This window comes from Urocampus carinirostris, chromosome 16 (genome assembly GCF_059441175.1).
Source record: "Urocampus carinirostris isolate Australia breed hairy pipefish chromosome 16, RoL_Ucar_1.0, whole genome shotgun sequence".
Taxonomy (NCBI): domain Eukaryota; kingdom Metazoa; phylum Chordata; class Actinopteri; order Syngnathiformes; family Syngnathidae; genus Urocampus; species Urocampus carinirostris.
The window spans coordinates 8,387,552-8,405,562 of record NC_142364.1 but is presented as its reverse complement, the minus strand read 5'-3'; positions in this window follow the sequence as shown (position 1 = coordinate 8,405,562).

Below are 18,011 nucleotides of genomic sequence, written 5' to 3'. Positions count from 1 at the left end.
ATTGAAAAATAGGTAAGTGTTTAGTATGTCGAAATTCTCAAAAATACGTAAGGGGGGGTAGTGTCGAAAATATTGAAAAAAAAGGTAAGTGTTTAGTATGTCGAAAATGTGGAAAAATACGTAAGGGGGGGTAGTGTGTCAAAAATATTGAAAAATAGGTAAGTGTTTAGTATGTCGAAATTCTCGAAAAATACGTAAGGGGGGGAAGTGTGTCACAAATATTGAAAAATAGATAAGTGTTTAGTATGTCGAAATTCTCGAAAAATACGTAAGGGGGAGTAGTGTCGAAAATATTGAAAAAAAAGGTAAGTGTTTAGTATGTCGAAAATGTGGAAAAATACATAAGGGGGGGTAGTGTGTCAAAAATATTGAAAAATAGGTAAGTGTTTAGTATGTCGAAATTCTCGAAAATACGTAAGGGGGGGTAGTGTCGAAAATATTGAAAAAAAAGGTAAGTGTTTAGTATGTCGAAAATGTGGAAAAACACGTAAGGGGGGGTAGTGTGTCAAAAATATTGAAAAATAGGTAAGTGTTTAGTATGTCGAAATTCTCGAAAAATACGTAAGAGGGGGTAGTGTCGAAAATATTGAAAAAAAAAGGTAAGTGTTTAGTATGTCGAAAATCTCGAAAAATACGTAAGGGGGGGTAGTGTGTCAAAAATATTGAAAAATAGGTAAGTGTTTAGTATGTCGAAATTCTCGAAAATACGTAAGGGGGGGTAGTGTCGAAAATATTGAAAAAAAAGGTAAGTGTTTAGTATGTGGAAAATGTCAAAAAATACGTAAGGGGGGGTAGTGTGTCAAAAATATTGAAAAATAGGTAAGTGTTTAGTATGTCGAAATTCTCGAAAAATACATAAGGGGGGGGTAGTGTGTCAAAAATATTGAAAAATAGGTAAGTGTTTATTATGTCGAAATTCTTGAAAAATACGTAAGGGGGGGTAGTGTCGAAAATATTGAAAAAAAAGGTAAGTGTTTAGTATGTCGAAAATGTGGAAAAATACATAAGGGGGGGTAGTGTGTCAAAAATATTGAAAAATAGGTAAGTGTTTATTATGTCGAAATTCTTGAAAAATACGTAAGGGGGGGTAGTGTCGAAAATATTGAAAAAAAAGGTAAGTGTATAGTATGTCGAAAATGTGGAAAAATACGTAAGGGGGGGTAGTGTGTCAAAAATATTGAAAAATAGGTAAGTGTTTATTATGTCGAAATTCTCGAAAAATACGTAAGGGGGGGTAGTGTCGAAAATATTGAAAAAAAGTTAAGTGTTTAGTATGTCGAAAATCTCGAAAAATACCTAAGGGGGGGTAGTGTGTCAAAAATATTGAAAAATAGGTAAGTGTTTAGTATGTCGAAATTCTCGAAAAATACGTAAGGGGGGGTAGTGTCGAATATATTGAAAAAAAAGGTAAGTGTTTATTATGTCAAAAATGTCGAAAAATACGTAAGGGGGGGGGTAGTGTGTCAAAAATATTGAAAAATAGGTAAGTGTTTAGTATGTCGAAATTCTCGAAAAATACGTAAGAGGGGGTAGTGTCGAAAATATTGAAAAAAAGGTAAGTGTTTAGTATGTCGAAAATCTCGAAAAATACGTAAGGGGGGGTAGTGTGTCAAAAATATTGAAAAATAGGTAAGTGTTTAGTATGTCGAAATTCTCGAAAATACGTAAGGGGGGGTAGTGTCGAAAATATTGAAAAAAAAGGTAAGTGTTTAGTATGTGGAAAATGTCAAAAAATACGTAAGGGGGGGTAGTGTGTCAAAAATATTGAAAAATAGGTAAGTGTTTAGTATGTCGAAATTCTCGAAAAATACGTAAGGGGGGGTAGTGTGTCAAAAATATTGAAAAATAGGTAAGTGTTTAGTATGTCTAAGTTCTCGAAAATACGTAAGGGGGGGTAGTGTCGAAAATATTGAAAAAAAAGGTAAGTGTTTAGTATGTCGAAAATGTGGAAAAATACGTAAGGGGGGGGTAGTGTGTCAAAAATATTGAAAAATAGGTAAGTGTTTATTATGTCGAAATTCTCGAAAAATACGTAAGGGGGGGTAGTGTCGAAAATATTGAAAAAAAAGGTAAGTGTTTAGTATGTCGAAAATGTCAAAAAATACGTAAGGGGGGGTAGTGTGTCAAAAATATTGAAAAATAGGTAAGTGTTTAGTATGTCGAAATTCTCGAAAAATACGTAAGGGGGGGTAGTGTCGAATATATTGAAAAAAAAGGTAAGTGTTTATTATGTCAAAAATGTCGAAAAATACGTAAGGGGGGGTAGTGTGTCAAAAATATTGAAAAATAGGTAAGTGTTTAGTATGTCGAAATTCTCGAAAATACGTAAGGGGGGGGTAGTGTCGAAAATATTGAAAAAAAAGGTAAGTGTTTATTATGTCAAAAATGTCGAAAAATACGTAAGGGGGGGGTAGTGTGTCAAAAATATTGAAAAATAGGTAAGTGTTTAGTATGTCGAAATTCTCGAAAAATACGTAAGGGGGGGTAGTGTCGAATATATTGAAAAAAAAGGTAAGTGTTTATTATGTCAAAAATGTCGAAAAATACGTAAGGGGGGGGTAGTGTGTCAAAAATATTGAAAAATAGGTAAGTGTTTAGTATGTCGAAATTCTCGAAAATACGTAAGGGGGGGTAGTGTCGAAAATATTGAAAAAAAAGGTAAGTGTTTAGTATGTCGAAAATGTGGAAAAATACGTAAGGGGGGGTAGTGTGTCAAAAATATTGAAAAATAGGTAAGTGTTTAGTATGTCGAAATTCTCGAAAAATACGTAAGGGGGGGTAGTGTGTCAAAAATATTGAAAAATAGGTAAGTGTTTATTATGTCGAAATTCTCGAAAAATACGTAAGGGGGGGGTAGTGTCGAAAATATTGAAAAAAACGGTAAGTGTTTAGTATGTCGAAAATGTCAAAAAATACGTAAGGGGGGGTAGTGTGTCAAAAATATTGAAAAATAGGTAAGTGTTTAGTATGTCGAAATTCTCGAAAAATACGTAAGGGGGGGTAGTGTCGAATATATTGAAAAAAAAGGTAAGTGTTTATTATGTCAAAAATGTCGAAAAATACGTAAGGGGGGGGTAGTGTGTCAAAAATATTGAAAAATAGGTAAATGTTTAGTATGTCGAAATTCTCGAAAAATACGTAAGGGGGGGTAGTGTCGAAAATATTGAAAAAAAAGGTAAGTGTTTATTATGTCAAAAATGTCGCAAAATACGTAAGGGGGGGGGTAGTGTGTCAAAAATATTGAAAAATAGGTAAGTGTTTAGTATGTCGAAATTCTCGAAAATACGTAAGGGGGGGGTAGTGTCGAAAATATTGAAAAAAAGGTAAGTGTTTAGTATGTCGAAAATGTGGAAAAATACGTAAGGGGGGGTAGTGTGTCAAAAATATTGAAAAATAGGTAAGTGTTTAGTATGTCGAAATTCTCGAAAAATACCTAAGGGGGGGTAGTGTGTCAAAAATATTGAAAAATAGGTAAGTGTTTAGTATGTCGAAATTCTCGAAAAATACGTAAGGGGGGGTAGTGTCGAATATATTGAAAAAAAAGGTAAGTGTTTATTATGTCAAAAATGTCGAAAAATACGTAAGGGGGGGTAGTGTGTCAAAAATATTGAAAAATAGGTAAGTGTTTAGTATGTCGAAATTCTCGAAAATACGTAAGGGGGGGGTAGTGTCGAAAATATTGAAAAAAAAGGTAAGTGTTTAGTATGTCGAAAATGTGGAAAAATACGTAAGGGGGGGTAGTGTGTCAAAAATATTGAAAAATAGGTAAGTGTTTAGTATGTCGAAATTCTCGAAAAATACGTAAGAGGGGGTAGTGTCGAAAATATTGAAAAAAAAGGTAAGTGTTTAGTATGTCGAAAATCTCTAAAAATACGTAAGGGGGGGTAGTGTGTCAAAAATATTGAAAAATAGGTAAATGTTTAGTATGTCGAAATTCTCGAAAAATACGTAAGGGGGGGTAGTGTGTCAAAAATATTGAAAAATAGGTAAGTGTTTAGTATGTCGAAATTCTCGAAAATACCTAAGGGGGGGTAGTGTCGAAAATATTGAAAAAAAGGTAAGTGTTTAGTATGTCTAAAATGTCAAAAAATACGTAAGGGGGGTAGTGTGTCAAAAATATTGAAAAATAGGTAAGTGTTTAGTATGTCGAAATTCTCGAAAATACGTAAGGGGGGGTAGTGTCGAAAATATTGAAAAAAAAGGTAAGTGTTTAGTATGTCGAAAATGTGGAAAAATACGTAAGGGGGGGTAGTGTGTCAAAAATATTGAAAAATAGGTAAGTGTTTAGTATGTCGAAATTCTCGAAAAATACGTAAGGGGGGGTAGTGTGTCAAAAATATTGAAAAATAGGTAAGTGTTTAGTATGTCGAAATTCTCGAAAAATACGTAGGGGGGGAAGTGTGTCAAAAATATTGAAAAATAGGTAAGTGTTTATTATGTCGAAATTCTCGAAAAATACGTAGGGGGGGTAGTGTCGAAAATATTGAAAAAAAAGGTAAGTGTTTAGTATGTCGAAAATGTCAAAAAATACGTAAGGGGGGGGTAGTGTGTCAAAAATATTGAAAAATAGGTAAGTGTTTAGTATGTCGAAATTCTCGAAAAATACGTAAGGGGGGGTAGTGTCGAATATATTGAAAAAAAAGGTAAGTGTTTATTATGTCAAAAATGTCGAAAAATACGTAAGGGGGGGTAGTGTGTCAAAAATATTGAAAAATAGGTAAATGTTTAGTATGTCGAAATTCTCGAAAAATACGTAAGGGGGGGTAGTGTCGAAAATATTGAAAAAAAAGGTAAGTGTTTAATATGTCAAAAATGTCGAAAAATACGTAAGGGGGGGGGGTAGTGTGTCAAAAATATTGAAAAATAGGTAAGTGTTTAGTATGTCGAAATTCTCGAAAATACGTAAGGGGGGGTAGTGTCGAAAATATTGAAAAAAAGGTAAGTGTTTAGTATGTCGAAAATGTGGAAAAATACGTAAGGGGGGGTAGTGTGTCAAAAATATTGAAAAATAGGTAAGTGTTTAGTATGTCGAAATTCTCGAAAAATACCTAAGGGGGGGTAGTGTGTCAAAAATATTGAAAAATAGGTAAGTGTTTAGTATGTCGAAATTCTCGAAAAATACGTAAGGGGGGGTAGTGTCGAATATATTGAAAAAAAAGGTAAGTGTTTATTATGTCAAAAATGTCGAAAAATACGTAAGGGGGGGTAGTGTGTCAAAAATATTGAAAAATAGGTAAGTGTTTAGTATGTCGAAATTCTCGAAAATACGTAAGGGGGGGTAGTGTCGAAAATATTGAAAAAAAAGGTAAGTGTTTAGTATGTCGAAAATGTGGAAAAATACGTAAGGGGGGGTAGTGTGTCAAAAATATTGAAAAATAGGTAAGTGTTTAGTATGTCGAAATTCTCGAAAAATACGTAAGAGGGGGTAGTGTCGAAAATATTGAAAAAAAAGGTAAGTGTTTAGTATGTCGAAAATCTCTAAAAATACGTAAGGGGGGGTAGTGTGTCAAAAATATTGAAAAATAGGTAAATGTTTAGTATGTCGAAATTCTCGAAAAATACGTAAGTGGGGGTAGTGTGTCAAAAATATTGAAAAATAGGTAAGTGTTTAGTATGTCGAAATTCTCGAAAATACCTAAGGGGGGGTAGTGTCGAAAATATTGAAAAAAAGGTAAGTGTTTAGTATGTCTAAAATGTCAAAAAATACGTAAGGGGGGGTAGTGTGTCAAAAATATTGAAAAATAGGTAAGTGTTTAGTATGTCGAAATTCTCGAAAATACGTAAGGGGGGGTAGTGTCGAAAATATTGAAAAAAAAGGTAAGTGTTTAGTATGTCGAAAATGTGGAAAAATACGTAAGGGGGGGTAGTGTGTCAAAAATATTGAAAAATAGGTAAGTGTTTAGTATGTCGAAATTCTCGAAAAATACGTAAGGGGGGGTAGTGTGTCAAAAATATTGAAAAATAGGTAAGTGTTTAGTATGTTGAAATTCTCGAAAAATACGTAAGGGGGGGTAGTGTCGAATATATTGAAAAAAAAGGTAAGTGTTTAGTATGTCGAAAATGTCGAAAAATACGTAAGGGGGGGGGGTAGTGTGTCAAAAATATTGAAAAATAGGTAAATGTTTAGTATGTCGAAATTCTCGAAAAATACGTAAGGGGGGATAGTGTCGAAAATATTGAAAAAAAAGGTAAGTGTTTAGTATGTCGAAAATGTGGAAAAATACGTAAGGGGGGGTAGTGTGTCAAAAATATTGAAAAATAGGTAAGTGTTTAGTATGTCGAAATTCTCGAAAAATACCTAAGGGGGGGTAGTGTGTCAAAAATATTGAAAAATAGGTAAGTGTTTAGTATGTCGAAAATCTCGAAAAATACGTAAGGGGGGGTAGTGTGTCAAAAATATTGAAAAATAGGTAAGTGTTTAGTATGTCGAAATTCTCGAAAATACGTAAGGGGGGGTAGTGTCGAAAATATTGAAAAAAAAGGTAAGTGTTTAGTATGTGGAAAATGTCAAAAAATACGTAAGGGGGGGTAGTGTGTCAAAAATATTGAAAAATAGGTAAGTGTTTATTATGTCGAAATTCTCGAAAAATACGTAAGGGGGGGTAGTGTCGAAAATATTGAAAAAAAAGGTAAGTGTTTAGTATGTCGAAAATGTCAAAAAATACGTAAGGGAGGGTAGTGTGTCAAAAATATTGAAAAATAGGTAAGTGTTTAGTATGTCGAAATTCTCGAAAAATACGTAAGGGGGGGTAGTGTCGAATATATTGAAAAAAAAAGTAAGTGTTTATTATGTCAAAAATGTCGAAAAATACGTAAGGGGGGGTAGTGTGTCAAAAATATTGAAAAATAGGTAAATGTTTAGTATGTCGAAATTCTCGAAAAATACGTAAGGGGGGGTAGTGTCGAAAATATTGAAAAAAAAGGTAAGTGTTTATTATGTCAAAAATGTCGAAAAATACGTAAGGGGGGGGTAGTGTGTCAAAAATATTGAAAAATAGGTAAGTGTTTAGTATGTCGAAATTCTCGAAAAATACCTAAGGGGGGGTAGTGTGTCAAAAATATTGAAAAATAGGTAAGTGTTTAGTATGTCGAAATTCTCGAAAAATACGTAAGGGGGGGTAGTGTCGAATATATTGAAAAAAAAGGTAAGTGTTTATTATGTCAAAAATGTCGAAAAATACGTAAGGGGGGGGTAGTGTGTCAAAAATATTGAAAAATAGGTAAGTGTTTAGTATGTCGAAATTCTCGAAAATACGTAAGGGGGGGTAGTGTCGAAAATAATGAAAAAAAAGGTAAGTGTTTAGTATGTCGAAAATGTGGAAAAATACGTAAGGGGGGGTAGTGTGTCAAAAATATTGAAAAATAGGTAAGTGTTTAGTATGTCGAAATTCTCGAAAAATACGTAAGAGGGGGTAGTGTCGAAAATATTTAAAAAAAAGGTAAGTGTTTAGTATGTGGAAAATGTCAAAAAATACGTAAGGGGGGGTAGTGTGTCAAAAATATTGAAAAATAGTAAAGTGTTTATTATGTCGAAATTCTCGAAAAATACGTAAGGGGGGGTAGTGTCGAAAATATTGAAAAAAAAGGTAAGTGTTTAGTATGTCGAAAATGTCAAAAAATACGTAAGGGGGGTAGTGTGTCAAAAATATTGAAAAATAGGTAAGTGTTTAGTATGTCGAAATTCTCGAAAAATACGTAAGGGGGGGTAGTGTCGAAAATATTGAAAAAAAAGGTAAGTGTTTAGTATGTGGAAAATGTCGAAAAATACGTAAGGGGGGGTAGTGTTTCAAAAATATTGAAAAATAGGTAAGTGTTTAGTATGTCGAAATTCTCGAAAAATACCTAAGGGGGGGTAGTGTCGAAAATATTGAAAAAAAAGGTAAGTGTTTAGTATGTGGAAAATGTCAAAAAATACGTAAGGGGGGGTAGTGTGTCAAAAATATTGAAAAATAGGTAAGTGTTTAGTATGTCGAAATTCTCGAAAAATACGTAAGAGGGGGTAGTGTCGAAAATATTTAAAAAAAAGGTAAGTGTTTAGTATGTGGAAAATGTCAAAAAATACGTAAGGGGGGGTAGTGTGTCAAAAATATTGAAAAATAGTAAAGTGTTTATTATGTCGAAATTCTCGAAAAATACGTAAGGGGGGGTAGTGTCGAAAATATTGAAAAAAAAGGTAAGTGTTTAGTATGTCGAAAATGTCAAAAAATACGTAAGGGGGGTAGTGTGTCAAAAATATTGAAAAATAGGTAAGTGTTTAGTATGTCGAAATTCTCGAAAAATACGTAAGGGGGGGTAGTGTCGAATATATTGAAAAAAAAGGTAAGTGTTTATTATGTCAAAAATGTCGAAAAATACGTAAGGGGGGGTAGTGTGTCAAAAATAGTGAAAAATAGGTAAATGTTTAGTATGTCGAAATTCTCGAAAAATACGTAAGGGGGGGTAGTGTCGAAAATATTGAAAAAAAAGGTAAGTGTTTATTATGTCAAAAATGTCGAAAAATACGTAAGGGGGGGTAGTGTGTCAAAAATATTGAAAAATAGCTAAGTGTTTAGTATGTCGAAATTCTCGAAAAATACCTAAGGGGGGGTAGTGTGTCAAAAATATTGAAAAATAGGTAAGTGTTTAGTATGTCGAAATTCTCGAAAAATACGTAAGGGGGGGTAGTGTCGAATATATTGAAAAAAAAGGTAAGTGTTTATTATGTCAAAAATGTCGAAAAATACGTAAGGGGGGGGTAGTGTGTCAAAAATATTGAAAAATAGGTAAGTGTTTAGTATGTCGAAATTCTCGAAAATACGTAAGGGGGGGTAGTGTCGAAAATATTGAAAAAAAAGGTAAGTGTTTAGTATGTGGAAAATGTCAAAAAATACGTAAGGGGGGGTAGTGTGTCAAAAATATTGAAAAATAGGTAAGTGTTTAGTATGTCGAAATTCTCGAAAAATACGTAAGGGGGGGTAGTGTGTCAAAAATATTGAAAAATAGGTAAGTGTTTAGTATGTCTAAATTCTCGAAAATACGTAAGGGGGGGTAGTGTCGAAAATATTGAAAAAAAAGGTAAGTGTTTAGTATGTCGAAAATGTGGAAAAATACATAAGGGGGGGTAGTGTGTCAAAAATATTGAAAAATAGGTAAGTGTTTATTATGTCGAAATTCTCGAAAAATACGTAAGGGGGGGTAGTGTCGAAAATATTGAAAAAAAAGGTAAGTGTTTAGTATGTCGAAAATGTCAAAAAATACGTAAGGGGGGGTAGTGTGTCAAAAATATTGAAAAATAGGTAAGTGTTTAGTATGTCGAAATTCTCGAAAAATACGTAAGGGGGGGTAGTGTCGAAAATATTGAAAAAAAAGGTAAGTGTTTATTATGTCAAAAATGTCGAAAAATACGTAAGGGGGGGTAGTGTGTCAAAAATATTGAAAAATAGGTAAGTGTTTAGTATGTCGAAATTCTCGAAAATACGTAAGGGGGGGTAGTGTCGAAAATATTGAAAAAAAGGTAAGTGTTTAGTATGTCGAAAATGTGGAAAAATACGTAAGGGGGTGTAGTGTGTCAAAAATATTGAAAAATAGGTAAGTGCTTAGTATGTCGAAATTCTCGAAAAATACCTAAGGGGGGGTAGTGTGTCAAAAATATTGAAAAATAGGTAAGTATTTAGTATGTCGAAATTCTCGAAAAATACGTAAGAGGGGGTAGTGTCGAAAATATTGAAAAAAAAGGTAAGTGTTTAGTATGTCGAAAATCTCGAAAAATACGTAAGGGGGGGTAGTGTGTCAAAAATATTGAAAAATAGGTAAGTGTTTAGTATGTCGAAATTCTCGAAAAATACGTAAGGGGGGGTAGTGTGTCAAAAATATTGAAAAATAGGTAAGTGTTTAGTATGTCGAAATTCTCGAAAATACGTAAGGGGGGGTAGTGTCGAAAATATTGAAAAAAAAGGTAAGTGTTTAGTATGTGGAAAATGTCAAAAAATACGTAAGGGGGGGTAGCGTGTCAAAAATATTGAAAAATAGGTAAGTGTTTAGTATGTCTAAATTCTCGAAAATACGTAAGGGGGGGTAGTGTCGAAAATATTGAAAAAAAAAGGTAAGTGTTTAGTATGTCGAAAATGTGGAAAAATACGTAAGGGGGGGTAGTGTGTCAAAAATATTGAAAAATAGGTAAGTGTTTATTATGTCGAAATTCTCGAAAAATACGTAAGGGGGGGTAGTGTCAAAAATATTGAAAAATAGGTAAGTGTTTAGTATGTCGAAATTCTCGAAAAATACGTAAGGGGGGGTAGTGTCGAATATATTGAAAAAAAAGGTAAGTGTTTATTATGTCAAAAATGTCGAAAAATACGTAAGGGGGGTAGTGTGTCAAAAATATTGAAAAATAGGTAAATGTTTAGTATGTCAAAATTCTCGAAAAATACGTAAGGGGGGGTAGTGTCGAAAATATTGAAAAAAAAGGTAAGTGTTTATTATGTCAAAAATGTCGAAAAATACGTAAGGGGGGGGTAGTGTGTCAAAAATATTGAAAAATAGGTAAGTGTTTAGTATGTCGAAATTCTCGAAAATACGTAAGGGGGGGTAGTGTCGAAAATATTGAAAAAAAGGTAAGTGTTTAGTATGTCGAAAATGTGGAAAAATACGTAAGAGGGGGTAGTGTGTCAAAAATATTGAAAAATAGGTAAGTGTTTAGTATGTCGAAATTCTCGAAAAATACCTAAGGGGGGGTAGTGTGTCAAAAATATTGAAAAATAGGTAAGTGTTTAGTATGTCGAAATTCTCGAAAAATACGTAAGGGGGGGTAGTGTGTCAAAAATATTGAAAAATAGGTAAGTGTTTAGTATGTCTAAATTCTCGAAAATACGTAAGGGGGGGTAGTGTCGAAAATATTGAAAAAAAGGTAAGTGTTTAGTATGTCGAAAATGTGGAAAAATACGTAAGGGGGGGTAGTGTGTCAAAAATATTGAAAAATAGGTAAGTGTTTATTATGTCGAAATTCTCGAAAAATACGTAAGGGGGGGTAGTGTCGAAAATATTGAAAAAAAAGGTAAGTGTTTAGTATGTCGAAAATCTCGAAAAATACCTAAGGGGTGGTAGTGTGTCAAAAATATTGAAAAATAGGTAAGTGTTTAGTATGTCGAAATTCTCGAAAATACGTAAGGGGGGGTAGTGTCGAAAATATTGAAAAAAAAGGTAAGTGTTTAGTATGTCGAAAATGTGGAAAAATACGTAAGGGGGGGTAGTGTGTCAAAAATATTGAAAAATAGGTAAGTGTTTAGTATGTCGAAATTCTCGAAAAATACGTAAGAGGGGGTAGTGTCGAAAATATTGAAAAAAAAGGTAAGTGTTTAGTATGTCGAAAATCTCGAAAAATACGTAAGGGGGGGTAGTGTGTCAAAAATATTGAAAAATAGGTAAGTGTTTAGTATGTCGAAATTCTCGAAAATACGTAAGGGGGGGTAGGGTCGAAAATATTGAAAAAAAAGGTAAGTGTTTATTATGTGGAAAATGTCAAAAAATACGTAAGGGGGGGTAGTGTGTCAAAAATATTGAAAAATAGGTAAATGTTTAGTATGTCGAAATTCTCGAAAAATACATAAGGGGGGGTAGTGTCGAATATATTGAAAAAAAAGGTAAGTGTTTAGTATGTCGAAAATGTCAAAAAATACGTAAGGGGGGGTAGTGTGTCAAAAATATTGAAAAATAGGTAAATGTTTAGTATGTCGAAATTCTCGAAAAATACGTAAGGGGGGGTAGTGTCGAATATATTGAAAAAAAAGGTAAGTGTTTAGTATGTCAAAAATGTAGAAAAATACGTAAGGGGGGGGTAGTGTGTCAAAAATATTGAAAAATAGGTAAATGTTTAGTATGTCGAAATTCTCGAAAAATACGTAAGGGGGGGTAGTGTGTCAAAAATATTGAAAAATAGGTAAATGTTTAGTATGTCGAAATTCTCGAAAAATACGTAAGGGGGGGTAGTGTGTCAAAAATATTGAAAAATAGGTAAGTGTTTAGTATGTCGAAATTCTCGAAAATACCTAAGGGGGGGTAGTGTCGAAAATATTGAAAAAAAGGTAAGTGTTTAGTATGTCGAAAATGTCAAAAAATACGTAAGGGGGGGTAGTGTGTCAAAAATATTGAAAAATAGGTAAGTGTTTAGTATGTCGAAATTCTCGAAAATACGTAAGGGGGGGTAGTGTCGAAAATATTGAAAAAAAAGGTAAGTGTTTAGTATGTCGAAAATGTGGAAAAATACGTAAGGGGGGGTAGTGTGTCAAAAATATTGAAAAATATGTAAGTGTTTAGTATGTCGAAATTCTCGAAAACTACGTAAGGGGGGGTAGTGTGTCAAAAATATTGAAAAATAGGTAAGTGTTTAGTATGTCTAAATTCTCGAAAATACGTAAGGGGGGGTAGTGTCGAAAATATTGAAAAAAAAGGTAAGTGTTTAGTATGTCGAAAATGTGGAAAAATACATAAGGGGGGGTAGTGTGTCAAAAATATTGAAAAATAGGTAAGTGTTTATTATGTCGAAATTCTCGAAAAATACGTAAGGGGGGGTAGTGTCGAAAATATTGAAAAAAAAGGTAAGTGTTTAGTATGTCGAAAATGTCAAAAAATACGTAAGGGGGGGTAGTGTGTCAAAAATATTGAAAAATAGGTAAGTGTTTAGTATGTTGAAATTCTCGAAAAATACCTAAGGGGGGGTAGTGTGTCAAAAATATTGAAAAATAGGTAAGTGTTTATTATGTCGAAAATCTCGAAAAATACGTAAGGGGGGGTAGTGTGTCAAAAATATTGAAAAATAGGTAAGTGTTTAGTATGTCGAAATTCTCGAAAATACGTAAGGGGGGTAGTGTCGAAAATATTGAAAAAAAAGGTAAGTGTTTAGTATGTGGAAAATGTCAAAAAATACGTAAGGGGGGGTAGTGTGTCAAAAATATTGAAAAATAGGTAAGTGTTTAGTATGTCGAAATTCTCGAAAAATACGTAAGGGGGGGTAGTGTCGAAAATATTGAAAAAAAAGGTAAGTGTTTAGTATATGGAAAATGTCAAAAAATACGTAAGGGGGGGTAGTGTGTCAAAAATATTGAAAAATAGGTAAGTGTTTATTATGTCGAAATTCTCGAAAAATACGTAAGGGGGGGTAGTGTCGAAAATATTGAAAAAAAAGGTAAGTGTTTAGTATGTCGAAAATGTCAAAAAATACGTAAGGGGGGGTAGTGTGTCAAAAATATTGAAAAATAGGTAAATGTTTAGTATGTCGAAATTCTCGAAAAATACGTAAGGGGGGGTAGTGTCGAAAATATTGAAAAAAAAGGTAAGTGTTTATTATGTCAAAAATGTCGAAAAATACGTAAGGGGGGGGGTAGTGTGTCAAAAATATTGAAAAATAGGTAAGTGTTTAGTATGTCGAAATTCTCGAAAATACGTAAGGGGGGGTAGTGTCGAAAATATTGAAAAAAAGGTAAGTGTTTAGTATGTCGAAAATGTGGAAAAATACGTAAGGGGGGGTAGTGTGTCAAAAATATTGAAAAATAGGTAAGTGTTTAGTATGTCAAAATTCTCGAAAAATACGTAAGGGGGGGTAGTGTCGAATATATTGAAAAAAAAGGTAAGTGTTTATTATGTCAAAAATGTCGAAAAATACGTAAGGGGGGGGTAGTGTGTCAAAAATATTGAAAAATAGGTAAGTGTTTAGTATGTCGAAATTCTCGAAAATACGTAAGGGGGGGTAGTGTCGAAAATATTGAAAAAAAAGGTAAGTGTTTAGTATGTCGAAAATGTCAAAAAATACGTAAGGGGGGGTAGTGTGTCAAAAATATTGAAAAATAGGTAAGTGTTTAGTATGTCGAAATTCTCGAAAAATACGTAAGGGGGGGTAGTGTCGAATATATTGAAAAAAAAGGTAAGTGTTTATTATGTCAAAAATGTCGAAAAATACGTAAGGGGGGGTAGTGTGTCAAAAATATTGAAAAATAGGTAAATGTTTAGTATGTCGAAATTCTCGAAAAATACGTAAGGGGGGGTAGTGTCGAAAATATTGAAAAAAAAGGTAAGTGTTTATTATGTCAAAAATGTCGAAAAATACGTAAGGGGGGGGTAGTGTGTCAAAAATATTGAAAAATAGGTAAGTGTTTAGTATGTCGAAAATGTGGAAAAATACCTAAGGGGGGGTAGTGTGTCAAAAATATTGAAAAATAGGTAAGTGTTTAGTATGTCGAAATTCTCGAAAAATACGTAAGAGGGGGTAGTGTCGAAAATATTGAAAAAAAAAGGTAAGTGTTTAGTATGTCGAAAATCTCGAAAAATACGTAAGGGGGGGTAGTGTGTCAAAAATATTGAAAAATAGGTAGTGTTTAGTATGTCGAAATTCTCGAAAATACGTAAGGGGGGGTAGTGTGTCAAAAATATTGAAAAATAGGTAAATGTTTAGTATGTCGAAATTCTCGAAAAATACGTAAGCGGGGGTAGTGTGTCAAAAATATTGAAAAATAGGTAAGTGTTTAGTATGTCGAAATTCTCGAAAATACCTAAGGGGGGGTAGTGTCGAAAATATTGAAAAAAAGGTAAGTGTTTAGTATGTCGAAAATGTCAAAAAATACGTAAGGGGGGGTAGTGTGTCAAAAATATTGAAAAATAGGTAAGTGTTTAGTATGTCGAAATTCTCGAAAATACGTAAGGGGGGGTAGTGTCGAAAATATTGAAAAAAAAGGTAAGTGTTTAGTATGTCGAAAATGTGGAAAAATACGTAAGGGGGGGTAGTGTGTCAAAAATATTGAAAAATAGGTAAGTGTTTAGTATGTCGAAATTCTCGAAAATACGTAAGGGGGGGTAGTGTCGAAAATATTGAAAAAAAAGGTAAGTGTTTATTATGTCAAAAATGTCGAAAAATACGTAAGGGGGGGTAGTGTGTCAAAAATATTGAAAAATAGCTAAGTGTTTAGTATGTCGAAATTCTCGAAAAATACCTAAGGGGGGGTAGTGTGTCAAAAATATTGAAAAATAGGTAAGTGTTTAGTATGTCGAAATTCTCGAAAAATACGTAAGGGGGGGTAGTGTCGAATATATTGAAAAAAAAGGTAAGTGTTTATTATGTCAAAAATGTCGAAAAATACGTAAGGGGGGGGTAGTGTGTCAAAAATATTGAAAAATAGGTAAGTGTTTAGTATGTCGAAATTCTCGAAAATACGTAAGGGGGGGTAGTGTCGAAAATATTGAAAAAAAAGGTAAGTGTTTAGTATGTGGAAAATGTCAAAAAATACGTAAGGGGGGGTAGTGTGTCAAAAATATTGAAAAATAGGTAAGTGTTTAGTATGTCGAAATTCTCGAAAAATACGTAAGGGGGGGTAGTGTGTCAAAAATATTGAAAAATAGGTAAGTGTTTAGTATGTCTAAATTCTCGAAAATACGTAAGGGGGGGTAGTGTCGAAAATATTGAAAAAAAAGGTAAGTGTTTAGTATGTCGAAAATGTGGAAAAATACATAAGGGGGGGTAGTGTGTCAAAAATATTGAAAAATAGGTAAGTGTTTATTATGTCGAAATTCTCGAAAAATACGTAAGGGGGGGTAATGTCGAAAATATTGAAAAAAAAGGTAAGTGTTTAGTATGTCGAAAATGTCAAAAAATACGTAAGGGGGGGTAGTGTGTCAAAAATATTGAAAAATAGGTAAGTGTTTAGTATGTCGAAATTCTCGAAAAATACGTAAGGGGGGGTAGTGTCGAAAATATTGAAAAAAAAGGTAAGTGTTTATTATGTCAAAAATGTCGAAAAATACGTAAGGGGGGGTAGTGTGTCAAAAATATTGAAAAATAGGTAAGTGTTTAGTATGTCGAAATTCTCGAAAATACGTAAGGGGGGGTAGTGTCGAAAATATTGAAAAAAAGGTAAGTGTTTAGTATGTCGAAAATGTGGAAAAATACGTAAGGGGGTGTAGTGTGTCAAAAATATTGAAAAATAGGTAAGTGCTTAGTATGTCGAAATTCTCGAAAAATACCTAAGGGGGGGTAGTGTGTCAAAAATATTGAAAAATAGGTAAGTATTTAGTATGTCGAAATTCTCGAAAAATACGTAAGAGGGGGTAGTGTCGAAAATATTGAAAAAAAAGGTAAGTGTTTAGTATGTCGAAAATCTCGAAAAATACGTAAGGGGGGGTAGTGTGTCAAAAATATTGAAAAATAGGTAAGTGTTTAGTATGTCGAAATTCTCGAAAAATACGTAAGAGGGGGTAGTGTCGAAAATATTGAAAAAAAAGGTAAGTGTTTAGTATGTCGAAAATCTCGAAAAATACGTAAGGGGGGGTAGTGTGTCAAAAATATTGAAAAATAGGTAAGTGTTTAGTATGTCGAAATTCTCGAAAATACGTAAGGGGGGGTAGTGTCGAAAATATTGAAAAAAAAGGTAAGTGTTTAGTATGTGGAAAATGTCAAAAAATACGTAAGGGGGGGTAGCGTGTCAAAAATATTGAAAAATAGGTAAGTGTTTAGTATGTCTAAATTCTCGAAAATACGTAAGGGGGGGTAGTGTCGAAAATATTGAAAAAAAAAGGTAAGTGTTTAGTATGTCGAAAATGTGGAAAAATACGTAAGGGGGGGTAGTGTGTCAAAAATATTGAAAAATAGGTAAGTGTTTATTATGTCGAAATTCTCGAAAAATACGTAAGGGGGGGTAGTGTCAAAAATATTGAAAAATAGGTAAGTGTTTAGTATGTCGAAATTCTCGAAAAATACGTAAGGGGGGGTAGTGTCGAATATATTGAAAAAAAAGGTAAGTGTTTATTATGTCAAAAATGTCGAAAAATACGTAAGGGGGGGTAGTGTGTCAAAAATATTGAAAAATAGGTAAATGTTTAGTATGTCAAAATTCTCGAAAAATACGTAAGGGGGGGTAGTGTCGAAAATATTGAAAAAAAAGGTAAGTGTTTATTATGTCAAAAATGTCGAAAAATACGTAAGGGGGGGGTAGTGTGTCAAAAATATTGAAAAATAGGTAAGTGTTTAGTATGTCGAAATTCTCGAAAATACGTAAGGGGGGGTAGTGTCGAAAATATTGAAAAAAAGGTAAGTGTTTAGTATGTCGAAAATGTGGAAAAATACGTAAGAGGGGGTAGTGTGTCAAAAATATTGAAAAATAGGTAAGTGTTTAGTATGTCGAAATTCTCGAAAAATACCTAAGGGGGGGTAGTGTGTCAAAAATATTGAAAAATAGGTAAGTGTTTAGTATGTCGAAATTCTCGAAAAATACGTAAGGGGGGGTAGTGTGTCAAAAATATTGAAAAATAGGTAAGTGTTTAGTATGTCTAAATTCTCGAAAATACGTAAGGGGGGGTAGTGTCGAAAATATTGAAAAAAAGGTAAGTGTTTAGTATGTCGAAAATGTGGAAAAATACGTAAGGGGGGGTAGTGTGTCAAAAATATTGAAAAATAGGTAAGTGTTTATTATGTCGAAATTCTCGAAAAATACGTAAGGGGGGGTAGTGTCGAAAATATTGAAAAAAAAGGTAAGTGTTTAGTATGTCGAAAATCTCGAAAAATACCTAAGGGGTGGTAGTGTGTCAAAAATATTGAAAAATAGGTAAGTGTTTAGTATGTCGAAATTCTCGAAAATACGTAAGGGGGGGTAGTGTCGAAAATATTGAAAAAAAAGGTAAGTGTTTAGTATGTCGAAAATGTGGAAAAATACGTAAGGGGGGGTAGTGTGTCAAAAATATTGAAAAATAGGTAAGTGTTTAGTATGTCGAAATTCTCGAAAAATACGTAAGAGGGGGTAGTGTCGAAAATATTGAAAAAAAAGGTAAGTGTTTAGTATGTCGAAAATCTCGAAAAATACGTAAGGGGGGGTAGTGTGTCAAAAATATTGAAAAATAGGTAAGTGTTTAGTATGTCGAAATTCTCGAAAATACGTAAGGGGGGGTAGGGTCGAAAATATTGAAAAAAAAGGTAAGTGTTTATTATGTGGAAAATGTCAAAAAATACGTAAGGGGGGGTAGTGTGTCAAAAATATTGAAAAATAGGTAAATGTTTA